The 13,205-nt window shown below is 47.7% G+C and overlaps 1 long non-coding RNA gene across 1 annotated transcript in view; it reads right to left on the reverse strand.

Annotated features, from left to right (window-relative positions):
* Nucleotides 1-320: 320 nt before the first annotated feature.
* Nucleotides 321-13,205, reverse strand: part of LOC122476021 — a 45,729-nt gene continuing 32,844 nt past the window's right edge. The window contains exon 3 of the long non-coding RNA XR_006295366.1: nucleotides 321-1,218. This is a non-coding gene — a long non-coding RNA (uncharacterized LOC122476021). The remainder of the gene's footprint in view (nucleotides 1,219-13,205) is intronic.

Genomic DNA, 13,205 nt, shown 5'->3' on the forward strand with positions numbered 1-13,205 from the left:
AAGGAGCGGGGCCCTGGCTACCCAGGCCACCGGCGACTGCCTCCCACCTGCCCCTCTGCCGACATACACCCCCTTTTCCTTAGTGATAGCTCTGAAATCCACCACTGTGACCCCAAGGTCTTTAGTCAAGTCAAGGCTCTTCAACCTAGGGGGTGAAGGACAAACAGGGTGGGAAGCGACCGGTCCAAGACAGGTTGGGGGAGGCAGGATGAGTGGGGACCCCCATTCCATAGAACAGTCCCCGGAAACGCTCAGATTCCATGCCGATTAAATGTGGGTAATGTAATTGTGATTGTACTGGTTAAAGAGAGGAAAATGGCTGAACTGTAAATCAGTTTATTGAAATGCATTTTTGTGAGAGCAGAGTATAGGCATATCATTAGCTTGTAAATGTGTCTAATAAGCCTGTCTTCACTAATATGCCAAAAAGAGCCTAATTAACTTTTTTTTTCCCTCCAGTTAGGCAGTAGTATGAGAGTCCCTGATCACATTTCCACACTATCTTTTTAGCATCAGCAAAGCGGCACTAAAACAGCCCCTGTGACATCTATAAAAATGCTAGTTTATAATTAGGACGATCTTGGCTTGAACAATAATGTTGCAATTTGTAGTGATGGCTTCTGTTTCTCTTTAATTTTAACGTATTAGCCTACAATGCTCTGGAGATTTCTACGCAGACCAGCCTGTTGCCGTTTCCAAAACTGCTGGCATTATATGCTTTAGGTTGAGCAAGGAGGAGCAGCTGCTGTTTGGTAGGGTCATTTTTGTTTTTAATGAATGCAAAGGCGGAAGGAATACTGAGGAGGAAGCATCCCCCACGTGTGCTTAATTCATCGTCCGGACGTGAGGACCACATCTCAGAGACGATGCTGACGAGAAGCAGACACAAATCGCAAACAGCAGAATCCTGGTGTCTCCCGATGTTCTCCAGTGCAGGGGTCGTTAGCCTCTTTCCATCAGGGTCCTGGAGGCCTGGAAATCCACAAGGAGGCCATGGATTCCACAAACAAAATTCCTCCTTTAGTCCCGTAAGTCTTCCGGGACTCCACTTGCATACTGCTGATGCGAAGTGCCAACATCAGTGTCAAGACCACATCACTGATGTGCACTGTGGCTCTTTCTGGTCCAGAGTACAATCTCTCCTGTTGCCTGAACTTAGGGTTCTTAGTACTGGGAGAGACAGCCCCCTGGATAGGCTTCAGGGGATCTCTGAACACCCTGAAATAGAACATAATTCTGATTGAACATCAGTATTATTTGCAGGAGATTTTACCCATACCAAAAACTTGGATTTCACCATTGAAGAATCTGCAGCAGGATATCTTGGATGGGATTAGGGGATCTGTATTAGAAAAAAAAAAATGCCAGGGGCACCTGGGTGGCTCAGTCGGTTAAGCTCCTGACTTTTGGTTTTAGCTCGGGTCATGATCTCATGGTTCGTGAGTGTGAGCCCTGCATCAGGGTCTGTGCTGGCAATGTGAAGCCTGTTTGAGATTCTCTTTCTCTCTACCTCTCTTCTCTGTTCCTCCACTGCTTGTTCTCTCTTTGAAAATAAAGAGGCTTAAAAAAAAAATAAGAGGGTGCCTGGGTGGGTCAGTTGGTTAGGCATCTGACTTCAGCGCAGGTCACGATCTCATGCTTTGTGGGTTGGAGCCCCACATCGGGCTCCGTGCTGATAGTCCAGAACCTGCTCGGGATTCTCTCTCTCTCTCTCTCTCTCTCTCTGTCCCTCTTCCACTTGTGATCTCTCTCTCTCTCTCTCTCTCTCTCTAAAATAAATAAATCTTTAAAAGACAACTAGATCATTTTGATGATTAACCTTTAACCGGGAAGAATTTTCACAACTGTTATCAGACCCTCAAATACCTTTGTGAGCCCCAGCAAGATTAAGAGCTATCGGCCTCAAGAAGTCTGGCATTCCAGGCATGTTCCTTCATCTGGCCTCATCTTTTGTCCAACCCTGTTCTTCTGCTGGGGGTTGAGGGACCCAGTGAACAGAACCGCTCTCCCCTGCCTGAGTTCTCAGCCAATTTAGAAATAAGACAAATGAGTCCGGTGGAAGGGAGATGAACAGATTACCTTTATCTCCTAAGTGGCTACAATTGAAGGTGGCATGCAGCTTCAAGCTAGTGGGCTTGTTAATACTGAAACCCCAGCTTTCTACAGATCCACCCACCCAGTCTCAGGCAGTGTTGGACTGGGGGGTAGGCATCCCCCACCCACCAGAGCAGGAGGTGCCCCTGAAAACTTAGAAGTGGAGGAGTGGAATGGTACCCCACTCAGCTATTCTGAGCGGCTGGCTAGTTCTCTGTGCCCATTTAAGACAGTTGTTTTAAAGTCTTTGTCTAGGAGAACCTGGGGGGCTCGGTCGGCTGAGCGTCCAACTTCAGCTCGGGTCATGATCTCGCGTTGTGTGCGTTCGAGCCCCGCGTCGGGCTCTGTGCTGACAGCTCGCGGCCTGGAGTCTGCTTCGGGTCCTGTGTCTCCCTCTCTCTCTGCCCCTCCCCTGCTCATGCTCTCTGTCCCTCTCTCAAAAGTAAATAAACATTAAAAAATTTTCAAAAAGCCTCTCCTTGAAAAGCGAAAGGGATTTTTCTGACGTCACACAGTCTGTGGGTGCAGAGCTAGGCCCCAGACACAGCTTTTCTCACTCAGATCCATGAGGATCAGCTTAAGAGATACACGTGCCGCGGGAGAGTTCAGCCAGTGGGATTTAAGCCACCCCAGCTATGCTCCCATCCTGTGTGCCCTGACTCTGCCCTTTTCCAAACACCCTCCTCCTCTGTCGCACCGGCACCCGTGGTTTCTAGGTCTCCCCATGAGAGTGCCGACGTGGCCACCCAGATCAGACACGCGGCTGCTCTCTGTCTCTCTTCGCAAGCATTGCCTCTAGAAGCCCCCCCAACACCGGCCCAAGAATGCCGCTGGCACCAGGGCAGAGAGAGTGATGAGTGGCCCATTCTCTTATCTCAGGATGCTCACTGATTATCGTGTGATTGCTGGTGATGTCAGGCTCACAGACTTGGGGTCTTCCTAGAACCTGAGACAGGGGCCTCTGTCAAGGAACCTAAACCTGGTCAGGTAACCTAAAAAAAAAAAACAAATTTAAGGACATTTTTCATCGGCAACGATTCTCCTGCAGGATTCTATGTTATATATCCTGCATGGTGCCCACTGGTCTGATTATCAAGAGTGTAACAGGGAAGGTGGTGACAGCAGTGACTTGTTCTTAGCTACTCAGTGAAATCCTTGGGGTCCCGGTTTCGTAAACGTTTCGTGGATCACTAGCTCCTTGAGAATCTTACAAAGAGCTCCCACGGACAACGTGCATGCAAATGAACACACATTTATCCATGAGCTCGTAAGGGCTTCACGAGCCTCCTGAAATCCAGAGGTCAGGTTCAGCAACCATGTGGGCAGAAAGCTGGACTCAGGGGTCAGTGGCGCCTTGGTGGTACCTTAGCCTATTTGCGATGCCGGTTGGGGTCAGCCGGTTTTTTTCTAGCTTTTGTCTCCTCCTCAGTTCAGATGTGAAGGGACAGTGTATTCCCAGTTGGGGAGAGCAGAAGGCCATGCCTGGTGGCCGTCTCGGCCACCGGAGCAAGCAGATGTTGGTGGCACACAAGAAGGGGAGGGATGGAATCTGCCTGGCGGGGGTGCGAGGGAGTCTTGCAAGAGGCTGGCATGACCTTCAACAGGCCGGCTTTACAGAGGTCCACCCACAGGAATAGGTTGGAGATGGGGGGTATTGACAGGTCTTGACAGGCAGGATGCACCGGAAGGCAGACGATGTTATGGGTCTTGGCAGGAACTGTCAGCACCAGGGAGGTTTGAAAGAAAGTGGCAGGAACTGAATCCGCAGACTGGGATGAGGGGCAGAAGCGCAGTCCCTGGGAAGGTAAGTCAGAGGAACAGTCCAACAGGAAGTGGAATGTAGGCAGGTCCTAGAAGAAAGACTCAAAAACAAGAACCAAGAGCCATCTGGCCACAAAAGTGGGGCTCGGGATTGGGGCTGAGACAGGGGACAAAGCTGTACATTCATAGAAGCCAGACAGATTGAGGACAGACACAGACAATTGATAAAGAAAGGATCCAATGAATTAATCGGTACAGGTATAAAAGCATTAGACCTCAACATGAACCAAATAACTGCAAACTAAAATAACACAAGATACCACGTTTCACTTATCAAAATAGCAGTGATTTTTTTTTTTCATTAAAGCCAAATAACAACTGGTTTTAGTCAGGGAGTAGGGTCATGGGTATACACACTCGATGCTGGGCCATTTGATTGGTATAATCTCTCCTAATTTGAAAAAAATAAAGTATGTCAAAAAATGTGCACATATTTTGGTCCAGCATTTTCACCTTGAGAAATGTATACTAAGGAAATGTTTAAGAATATGCACACCATTTAGCTATAAGAATGCTAACTATAGGGACGCCTGGGTGGCTCAGTCAGTGAAATGTTGGACTTCAGCTCAGGTGATGATCTCATGGTTCATGGGTTCGAGCCCCACATCAGGCTCTGTGCTGACAGCTCGGAGCCTGGAGCCTGCTTCGGATTCTGTGTCTCCCTCTCTCTCTGACCCTCCCCCTGCTCATAATCTGTCTGTCTCTCTCAAAAACAGATACACAGTAAAAAAAATTTTTTTTTTTTAAAGAATGCTAACTGCAGGGAAGTCAGATGTGCAACAGTAACTGGTTAATATATGACACAATAACCACACGTTGGCATACAATGAACAAGTATAAGCGATGGCATATTTATTGGCATAAGAAGGTGTCCGTGACCCATTGCTGAATAAAATACAAAGGCTAGTTCCAAATATGTGCATTTGACATGTTCTCAACACAGAGCATACTCAATAAAAATGTGATTTTTTTCAAGAAAGTTTTTACTTGAGCACAGTTGACACAACATGTAACATTAATTTTGGATGTACAAGATAGTGATTCGACTTCTCTACAGATTATGAAAAATGAGCATCAAATGGCAAAATGTCAATAGTTACTACCTAGGGTTAGTAGATACTGGGAATTTTTTCTCTTTCTTTCTTTCTTTCTTTTCTTTCTTTCTTTCTTTCTTTCTTTCTTTCTTTCTTTCCTTTCTTTTTCTTCCTTTATTTCTTTCCCCTTCCTTCCTCCCTTTTTTTCTTTCTTTCTTTCTTTCTTTCTTTCTTTCTTTCTTTCCCCTTCCTTCCTCTTTCTTTCTTTCTTTCTTTCTTCTTTCTTTCTTTCTTTCTATCTGTTTTCCTACTTTTTCTCCAATGAACAGGTACTATTTGTATAACACACATAAAGTGAATGTTACATTAAAAAAAAATGGAAATCAGGGGCGCCTGGGTGGGTCGGTCAGTTATGTGTCTGACTTCTGCTCTGATCATGATCTCGTGGTTTGTGGGTTCGAGCCCCGCATCGGGCTCTGTGCTGACAGCTCGGAGCCTGGAGCCTGCTTCGGATTCTGTGTCTTCCTCTCTCTCTGCCCCTCCCCCACTCAAGCTCTGTCTCTCTAGTTTCTCAAAAATAAACATGAAAAAAAGGTTCTAAAATGGAAATCGTTTGCTACATGCCTCCTTTACCCGGGGTCTTTGTAATACTAATTAGCGTGCCCCGATCTGCAAGTCAGGCTTAGATAACACAGTGGAGGCCTGGGTGGCAGCCACCAGGTGCAGGTACCAAGAAGGCAGGCAGTGTTTCTCCCATCCTGATTCCCTCCCCACAACCTGCTACTGCCTAACACGAGGTCACCATCAGGCCCATGGCCAAATCCCAATTCCCACCCCACCCCCCCCGCCCAATGCCTGACCTCACTTGAAAGAGGTTTTCTCAAGCTCCTTTTGCTAATGACACAGATATCAAAACCCCCCACCATGATGGCTAACGGGTCTACTTTGTGTGCGGCATTATCCCCATGTCCATAGCACAGTGCTCGTCACACAATAGATCCCTGATAAGTATTTGAGTAACTGATACAGCACAATTCTTAGAAAACAATGTGGGAAAGAGAGGAAAGGAAATAAAATTCGATTCCATAAGTATGATCTACAGGCCAAACACTATTTTAAGAATTCTTCACGACTCTTAAAAGTCAATACAACGTGGATGGAAATATACAACCCGAAAGTCAAGATGCCTGGGTTCTCCTTACTAGCTCTGTGACTTTGAGAAGGTTACTTAGCCACCAGAACCTCGGGGTTCTCATAAGTGAAATGGAAAACGTGGCAGCCGGTCTCCAAAACCGGCCCCCAATAAGCCACGCCTCCTGGTATTCATGCCCTGTGTGACCCCCTCCCACATTCACCTTCTGCCCACCCGTGACCTGACTGAATAAATAAAAGGAAACTGACAGTGATGTTCTGGGCATTAAAAAGCCTGGCAGATTCTGGCTCCCAGTGGTCATGCAAGAAGTCTGTCCTTTTAGGGACGCCACAGGGAGAGGTGAGGCCCTGAGACCACGTGGGGAGAGCAGCCCGACAATCCCATGGTCCCAGAGGAGCCTAGGCGACTCGATCCCCAATTGCATCTGAGAGCACCACACCACAGCCCCTTAAGCAAAGCCGGCAGAAGGCTCTCAAGTGAGCTCTATCAACTCCCAGAACTTGTAAGAAACAATCCAATGACTGCGTAAGGCCCCCGGTATCTGGGAGTGGACTATCACACATTAGACAACAAAACCCTGGAACAATCGCTTTTTTCCTTTTTTGATAAAATACAGTCGTGCCTATGAAACACGTGGAGCATAATAATTGCTCAGAAAATTTCACTAGTTGTTCAGTCTTTGCAAACAATTCTGTCGGGGAGGTAGGAAACCACAGGGCAGATTTAAGGAGCCGGCTTTATTTCACTACAGCTGAAGCGGCCACTTGCCCCAAAGTCTCAGGCAATCTACAACCAAGTTTTCGGTATCAAATCCCCCGAGTAACAAATAGCGAAGGAAAGAAGGACAAGGGCGCGGTGCGCCTGGAGGACCGGTTGGGGGGGGTGATGGCTACCTTGTCTTGGGCGCTGGACGATTTCAGCTGGGGGAAATGAGCCACGGGGAGTGACTGCACCAGGGAGCCACCACGCTCTCTCTCCGAATGCAACGTAATGAAGGGAGTGAAACTACAAATGGATGAAAATAGGGATGGAATATTTTCTAAAGATAATGCTTCCTGGCACCTCCAAAGCGCTCTAACGAACACCATCCGCTGGCAGAATGAGAACAGTAAGCGCCATTCCGTGTTAATTCCATTTAAATGTAAATCTAAAGGCGCCAGGCTCAGACGAGTCATTTTTAATAACACCTCGTCCCCGGCTATTAAAATTTTTATTTGTCACCATCTAATTGATTTGTGTCCGTTTCAATGATTTGTTTACTTTACGCTCATCACTTTTCTGGGCCAGTGGGAACAGGCGGCCGGCAGCCTTCATTTCTTCCTCTCATCAACACCTACCATCCCAAATATCTGACACTGGACCTTTTCAAAGTACAGTTGCCCCTTGGAGAACTTGGGTTAGTGTAATGCCCGAAGTCCCGAAACCTCCCACAAAAGACCACCAGAGTCGTAAGTCAAAGCCAAGCGGCAAGGGTCGTTTATTGCAGGTTCGAACCTGGTCCTCTGCGCACTCGTCGCCGGTGACGCAAGAGGCCACGATCAGGGTTGGTACAGCGTTTTTATAGACAGAGACAAATAGCACAGGGGAGGTTTCAGATTATGAGGGGCCTGATTAGTTGATTTTAAAGTAAGGACATTTGTTGTTCTCTGATTGGGCGTCTTTTGTCTGTCCTTTGGCGGGAAGGCTTTATCTGTTACTTGTGGCGGGGGGGGGGGGGGGGGGGGGGGGGGGGGGGGGGAGGGGAAGGAGGAAAGGGGAAGGGGAGGAATGTGTTAAGCAAGCAAGACTACAGAAGCGAGAAAATGCTGGTTAGTAAGTATTTTTATAATCTTAGGGTATAGCAAACTAAGTCTAGAAAAATTTAGGCAAGGCTGACCGATCGGGACCAACACTCTTGAAAAGAGTGTGGCCCTGAACAGCCGGGGTACAGAGTTTTTAAAGCCGACCACATCGTTTTATCATTATCTGGGAACAGAACAGAGAAACAGTTTCTAGATGAGTTAGAAATAGTTGTCAGATGAGTCAGAAACAGTTATCGAATGAGGTGATTATTTTAGACTTTCTGCCGCTCAGTTGCAACCAGTGGATCTCCTTGACCTTGTCTCTGACGCTTTTTTTGAGGTTTTGTTTCCTTCATTGGTAAAGCCTGATTCACAAGAGTATGAAGTATGATTTACAAGAGTAAAAGCAAGGCTGTTATCTTTTGACCTTCAGTGTCAGAACAAAGTTGTCATTTTTCAAGCTAAGCGTTAGCTTTACAGTACAATTTAACCCTTACATTAGAACCACGCGCATCCACAAATAAGTGGATTTTTTTTCGATAAACACAGTATAGCATTGTAAATGTATTTTCTCTTCCTTACGATTTTCTTCATATTTCCTTTCCTCTACTTACTTTGTTGTAAGATCACAATATATATAATACATATAACGTAAGAAATATGTGTTACTCAACTGTTGATGTTATCAGTAAGGCTTCTGGTCAACAGGAGGCTATTAGGAGTTAAGTTTGGGGGGAGTAAACAATTATATGTGGATTTTAGACTGCGTTGGGCGGTCGGTGCCCCTAACCCCTGACTTGTTCAAGTGTAGTGCACTTTCTGCCTGCTCCCTGACCTTATGGTCCTGCTGATTGAACCCAGTTCCAAAGTCAGCCCCGGGAGGCTTCCCCACCTAACCTTATCCCTCTCTTCCATACTCACTACTCAACAGGATCACTGGATCCTATATCAATATATTTTGCCTTTCAGGGTCCATCGCCCAACTTGTATTACATATATGTTTGGTCTCATTCAGCATCTACAAGCTCTTGGGGGCAAAGTTGTGCTTTCTGTCTTCCAGCTCAGCTGTTTTTCATAATGGGCAACACACACAGTCACACACACCCCCAACACACACACCCTATCCAGTGCTCTGAGTTCTAATTCCTTTCATCCAAATTTACTCATGCATCCCCCCCCACCCCACCCCATTCTCTCAAATCTCCTCTAAGGGGCCAAGAGTGGTGATAGTGTCATTAACGAAATGAAGGGCTGCCAATATGTTAATTCTCTTCTGTGATCTTGCCAGATAATAATAAACTCTAAATTAAATAAAAATTCATGTATCTCCTTAGGATGAGAACTGAATTACTGGAGGACATAAGGGGCTTTATACTAGAGGAAGAAGGTGCATCATTATAGACAAGGAGACCTTTTGGACCCTCAAATCATATCAGGAATTCAGCTGCCTATTGTGCCCAGTTTTTGAATGCCAGGTTTACAGCAACTTTGTTTGTAAACCTGAAGTGGCTGATGTTGAAATTGGGGACTTTAGGCCCCCCCCCCACCTGCTAGATAATAAAGAGCAGATGGGATATGGTACCCAGACATGCTGGGCTTTAGGACAAGTATAGGACAGAGGTCGCAGTAGAGGCAGAGAGGGACACACCCCCCTCCTACACCCTAGTTGCCTGCACATCCCCTCCTCGCCCTCCCCCACACTCTCCCTCAAGCTCAGCCAACACGCTCGTGCCTTTGAATGCCTCCAACTCAAGGCATGATATGTTTTCCACAGCAGTATGAATCAGAGTAGACATGGCTTCCAAAGAGCCAAAGGGAATGGCATTCACCCATCACTGCAGGGACAGGCACTGGAGGCTCCAGCAGTTGACAATATGTTTGTAACAGATCACTGGGCAATTTTCCAGTCTGATACTTCCACTCTGCCTGTGTCCTCCAGAGCACAAGGTATCAGGAAAGTTGGCAGTCTAGTGTGAATGAGGGTTTGAAACACGACCCCATCGCACACCACAGGCTGGAAGGCATCCAAGCCATAGGACCCTGTAGGATCCATCTGCAAGTCTCCGAGCCCCAGGTTAATTGTACCAAACAATGGCCCTGACCCATCAGCACAAAAGGAAAGCTGCCAGGCTCACAAGCGTCTGTTCATTTAACTCGCCCTTCTAAGTGTCAAGGTACTTACGTGGGCTCGTGCGTACGTGGTAAGCACGGGAATACGTGTACTGATGCCTATTAGTGCACATGTACACCTAGGCAGATAGCCACGTGCACACATACACATACATTCATGCACGTAAACACGCTTGCACGCACACACACACACACACACACAATGCAAACTAGGGAGATCGTCCATCGGGCTGGCTCTTGAGTCAAGCCAACTGGACTTGGCCTTCGCAGTCTGCTCCAGAGCCAGACAGCACAGCTCTGCAATGCTCTGAGTAGGAAGCACGTTCTGGCTCCTGATAGTTACCTGAGCCTGAATACCTCTCCCAGTACAGCCTGGCCACTTCGCTTTGAAAATCAGCAAGTCCGTGTACCAGCCACGAAACAGAGGCTTTCCACAGCCACCCAACCTGCATCCAGGATGCCACTGACTCCTTCTCCTGCTCCGGGGAAGACCCAGAGGCCCCACATTGTCCCCCTTGGTCTTGTAGCTCTGCCTCCTGTCACATGGCTCTCCCTCCCCTGACTCCCATGGTCACTTGGCTGATGAGCGTCCGTCCACTCTTGTGTGCCTTCCTGTCACTTCTGGTGGAGGTCCATCCGGCAGCGGTGATGGGCTGGGCTGGTGACATACTCGGTCCTCACAAGGTGAGAGAACTTGGAATCAAAGAAATCATGGCCAAGGACACGTAGATAAATGCAGCCGTTCAACCCAGAGTAGTTTCTCTCTGTCCTCACTCTTAGGCCCCTCACTCCCCCGTCTGCACTAGGTTATGGTACAGCTGGAAGCCTTCAGGTATGTGTTAAGCAGTCACTGGCATCGTCACCAAGCCCATGTGTGGCAACCCTGCCAGATGGACACAAACAATCACATCCCAGGTACATGATAAGAGTTAAAAGCTTGAAAATGCTCCCACAGAATCCGAGGTCCACATGCAGTGGAACTTTAAGGGAAGGAGTCTCCTGGCTGAGGGGTTGGGAGCTCCGCTCCGAGAGGAGAAGGAGCCCAAGCCATGTGTGTGTTAGAAATGGCAGGAGCCACACACCCCCTTGTGGGACCTCAGGAGTCCCTTCATGGAGACAGTTCTGTGACAGGATACAGTCTGTCTGGGCACCTGGGTACACATGTGAACCCCAAGCCAGGTTTCTGATTCCAGGTGAGAAGGATAAGAAAAAGGAAAGCTATTGCCCTCTTTCCAGGTGAGTTGCCTAAGAACTTCAGAATCCCATCGCTTCTGACGTAGGGTCTGACAAGGACAGTGCTACCCAAGGGAATAATATTATATTTCTCGAGCAATTACTATGTGTCGGGCATAGTTCTAAATACTCTGCATGTATCTTCACATGTATCTGCAAGGTGGGGACTTCTTATTCCCATTCTGTAGAGAAAGAAACGGAACTAAGAGAGGAATCAGTTCTAGAAAGTTCACACGGCTAGCACGTGCACAGGTAGGACTTGAACCCTGGAGTCTGGCTCAGGAGCCTCGACTAATAACCATCCTGCAGGCAGGGCGGATACACAACAGGAGGCCTGGGCATCATTAGTGGGTGCCGAACCAACAGGACAGTGGGGTGGGACTTCTCTGGACGGAAGCCATGGCACTTTCTCAACCTTTGTGACCCAGTGACCACACAGAGCACAGATAACTAAAACTGTTTGTGAAATCTCCAAAATAGTCTTTTTCCTCACCTTCAAATAGGAGGACAGGCCAGACTAGAGACCTGATTCTAGCAAATGGCAGAGGGCGTGGGGAGGAGGGAATCTTAAGTAGGGAATAACCAAGTCATTTGTACCTTCAATGTGTCCAGGCAAGTTTGGTCCAGGACTGGGATCAGCGATGCCTGTAGCCACTTCCAGCCTGACACCTGTTTTTGTGAATAAAGCTGGGACACAGCCATGCCCGTTCACTTACACGTTCTCTGTGGCTGCTTTTGCGCAACAACGTCAGAGTTGAATTGTTGTGACAGGCTCTACGGTCTCAAAGCCAAAAATATCTAAAATCTAGCCTTTTGCAGAAAAAAATGTTGCTGACTTCTGGTCTAGAGAAATATTTGTCCTTGAACGTGTTCTCATTCAGTCCTCCCAGGCCGGCGCGCTCGTTATGTTTTCTCATCACCATTTTACAGATGGAAAAAATCCGAGGCCCTGAGGAGTTCGGCCATTTATTCAAAGCTTCACGGCCACAACGTTCTGTGTGTCAGAATTAGGGCCCAGATCCCGGGACGCCAAGGCCAGTTTCCTTTGATTTCATCCTTCCACATTTCTTCCATGTGTGCAGATGGCAGAGAAGCCCCTATTGCTCCTCCAAAGCTCACAAAGCCCCCCGGGGAACAGGAAAAGTGGTAAATAACACATGGATGCATGCAGATACCTAGGATTTTCTTTCACTCTCTGGTTCCACAAACTCAAGAAGGACACTGGATGTCGATCGCACCCAACGACCTCTACTTTGCACAATGCATGCATGCATGAAGATTTCAGGCTTCTATCATGATTGTTTCATGATCGTTTTTGGAGTCATCGGAGAGCTCAGATCACAGAGAAACCAACCGGCCCTAAATCTAAGGAGAGACAGTGCCTGTAGGGAGAGAAGAAATGCAGAAACATGTCCACTTGGGGTGGACCCATCGGGACACTGGAAAGAAGAGTTCCTTCCCTGCACCAGCTGACGAACTGGTGAAGGTGGTGTGCTGGCCCCGGGGGCCGGTGGGACGCTGTGACTCCCCCTAGTGGGGAAGAGTGGTTTGGTTGGCCCTCTCTTGCGTCCTCCTTCTCCTGGCACTAACAGAAAAGATCAGAGAGCCCAAAGAAGGGTCTGTCGTGCTGCAGACACAGGGAAGAGGAAAAGCTGTCACAGGGAGGAGGGAGAAATTCACCTAGATCATTCTCTTTTATTTCCCATGTAGAGCAAAAAGCTTTAATCTTTGAGGAGAAGGGCAATACATGCTCTGGCCCTAGGACGTTCGTGAACACTCCTTTATTTCAGCTGGGCAAAGGGAACGAAGAGGAAAATTCTACTCCTGGAGAGAATCCTGACACATGTCACCTTAGTAAAATGATGGAGGTTAACATCACTAGTAACACACATTGCCATCCAATACCCCCTGATACGATGCACTGAGAGGGCGCCTCACCTCCGTGGCATCCTGCCAATA

Source organism: Prionailurus bengalensis, chromosome E4 (genome assembly GCF_016509475.1).
Source record: "Prionailurus bengalensis isolate Pbe53 chromosome E4, Fcat_Pben_1.1_paternal_pri, whole genome shotgun sequence".
Classification (NCBI taxonomy): domain Eukaryota; kingdom Metazoa; phylum Chordata; class Mammalia; order Carnivora; family Felidae; genus Prionailurus; species Prionailurus bengalensis.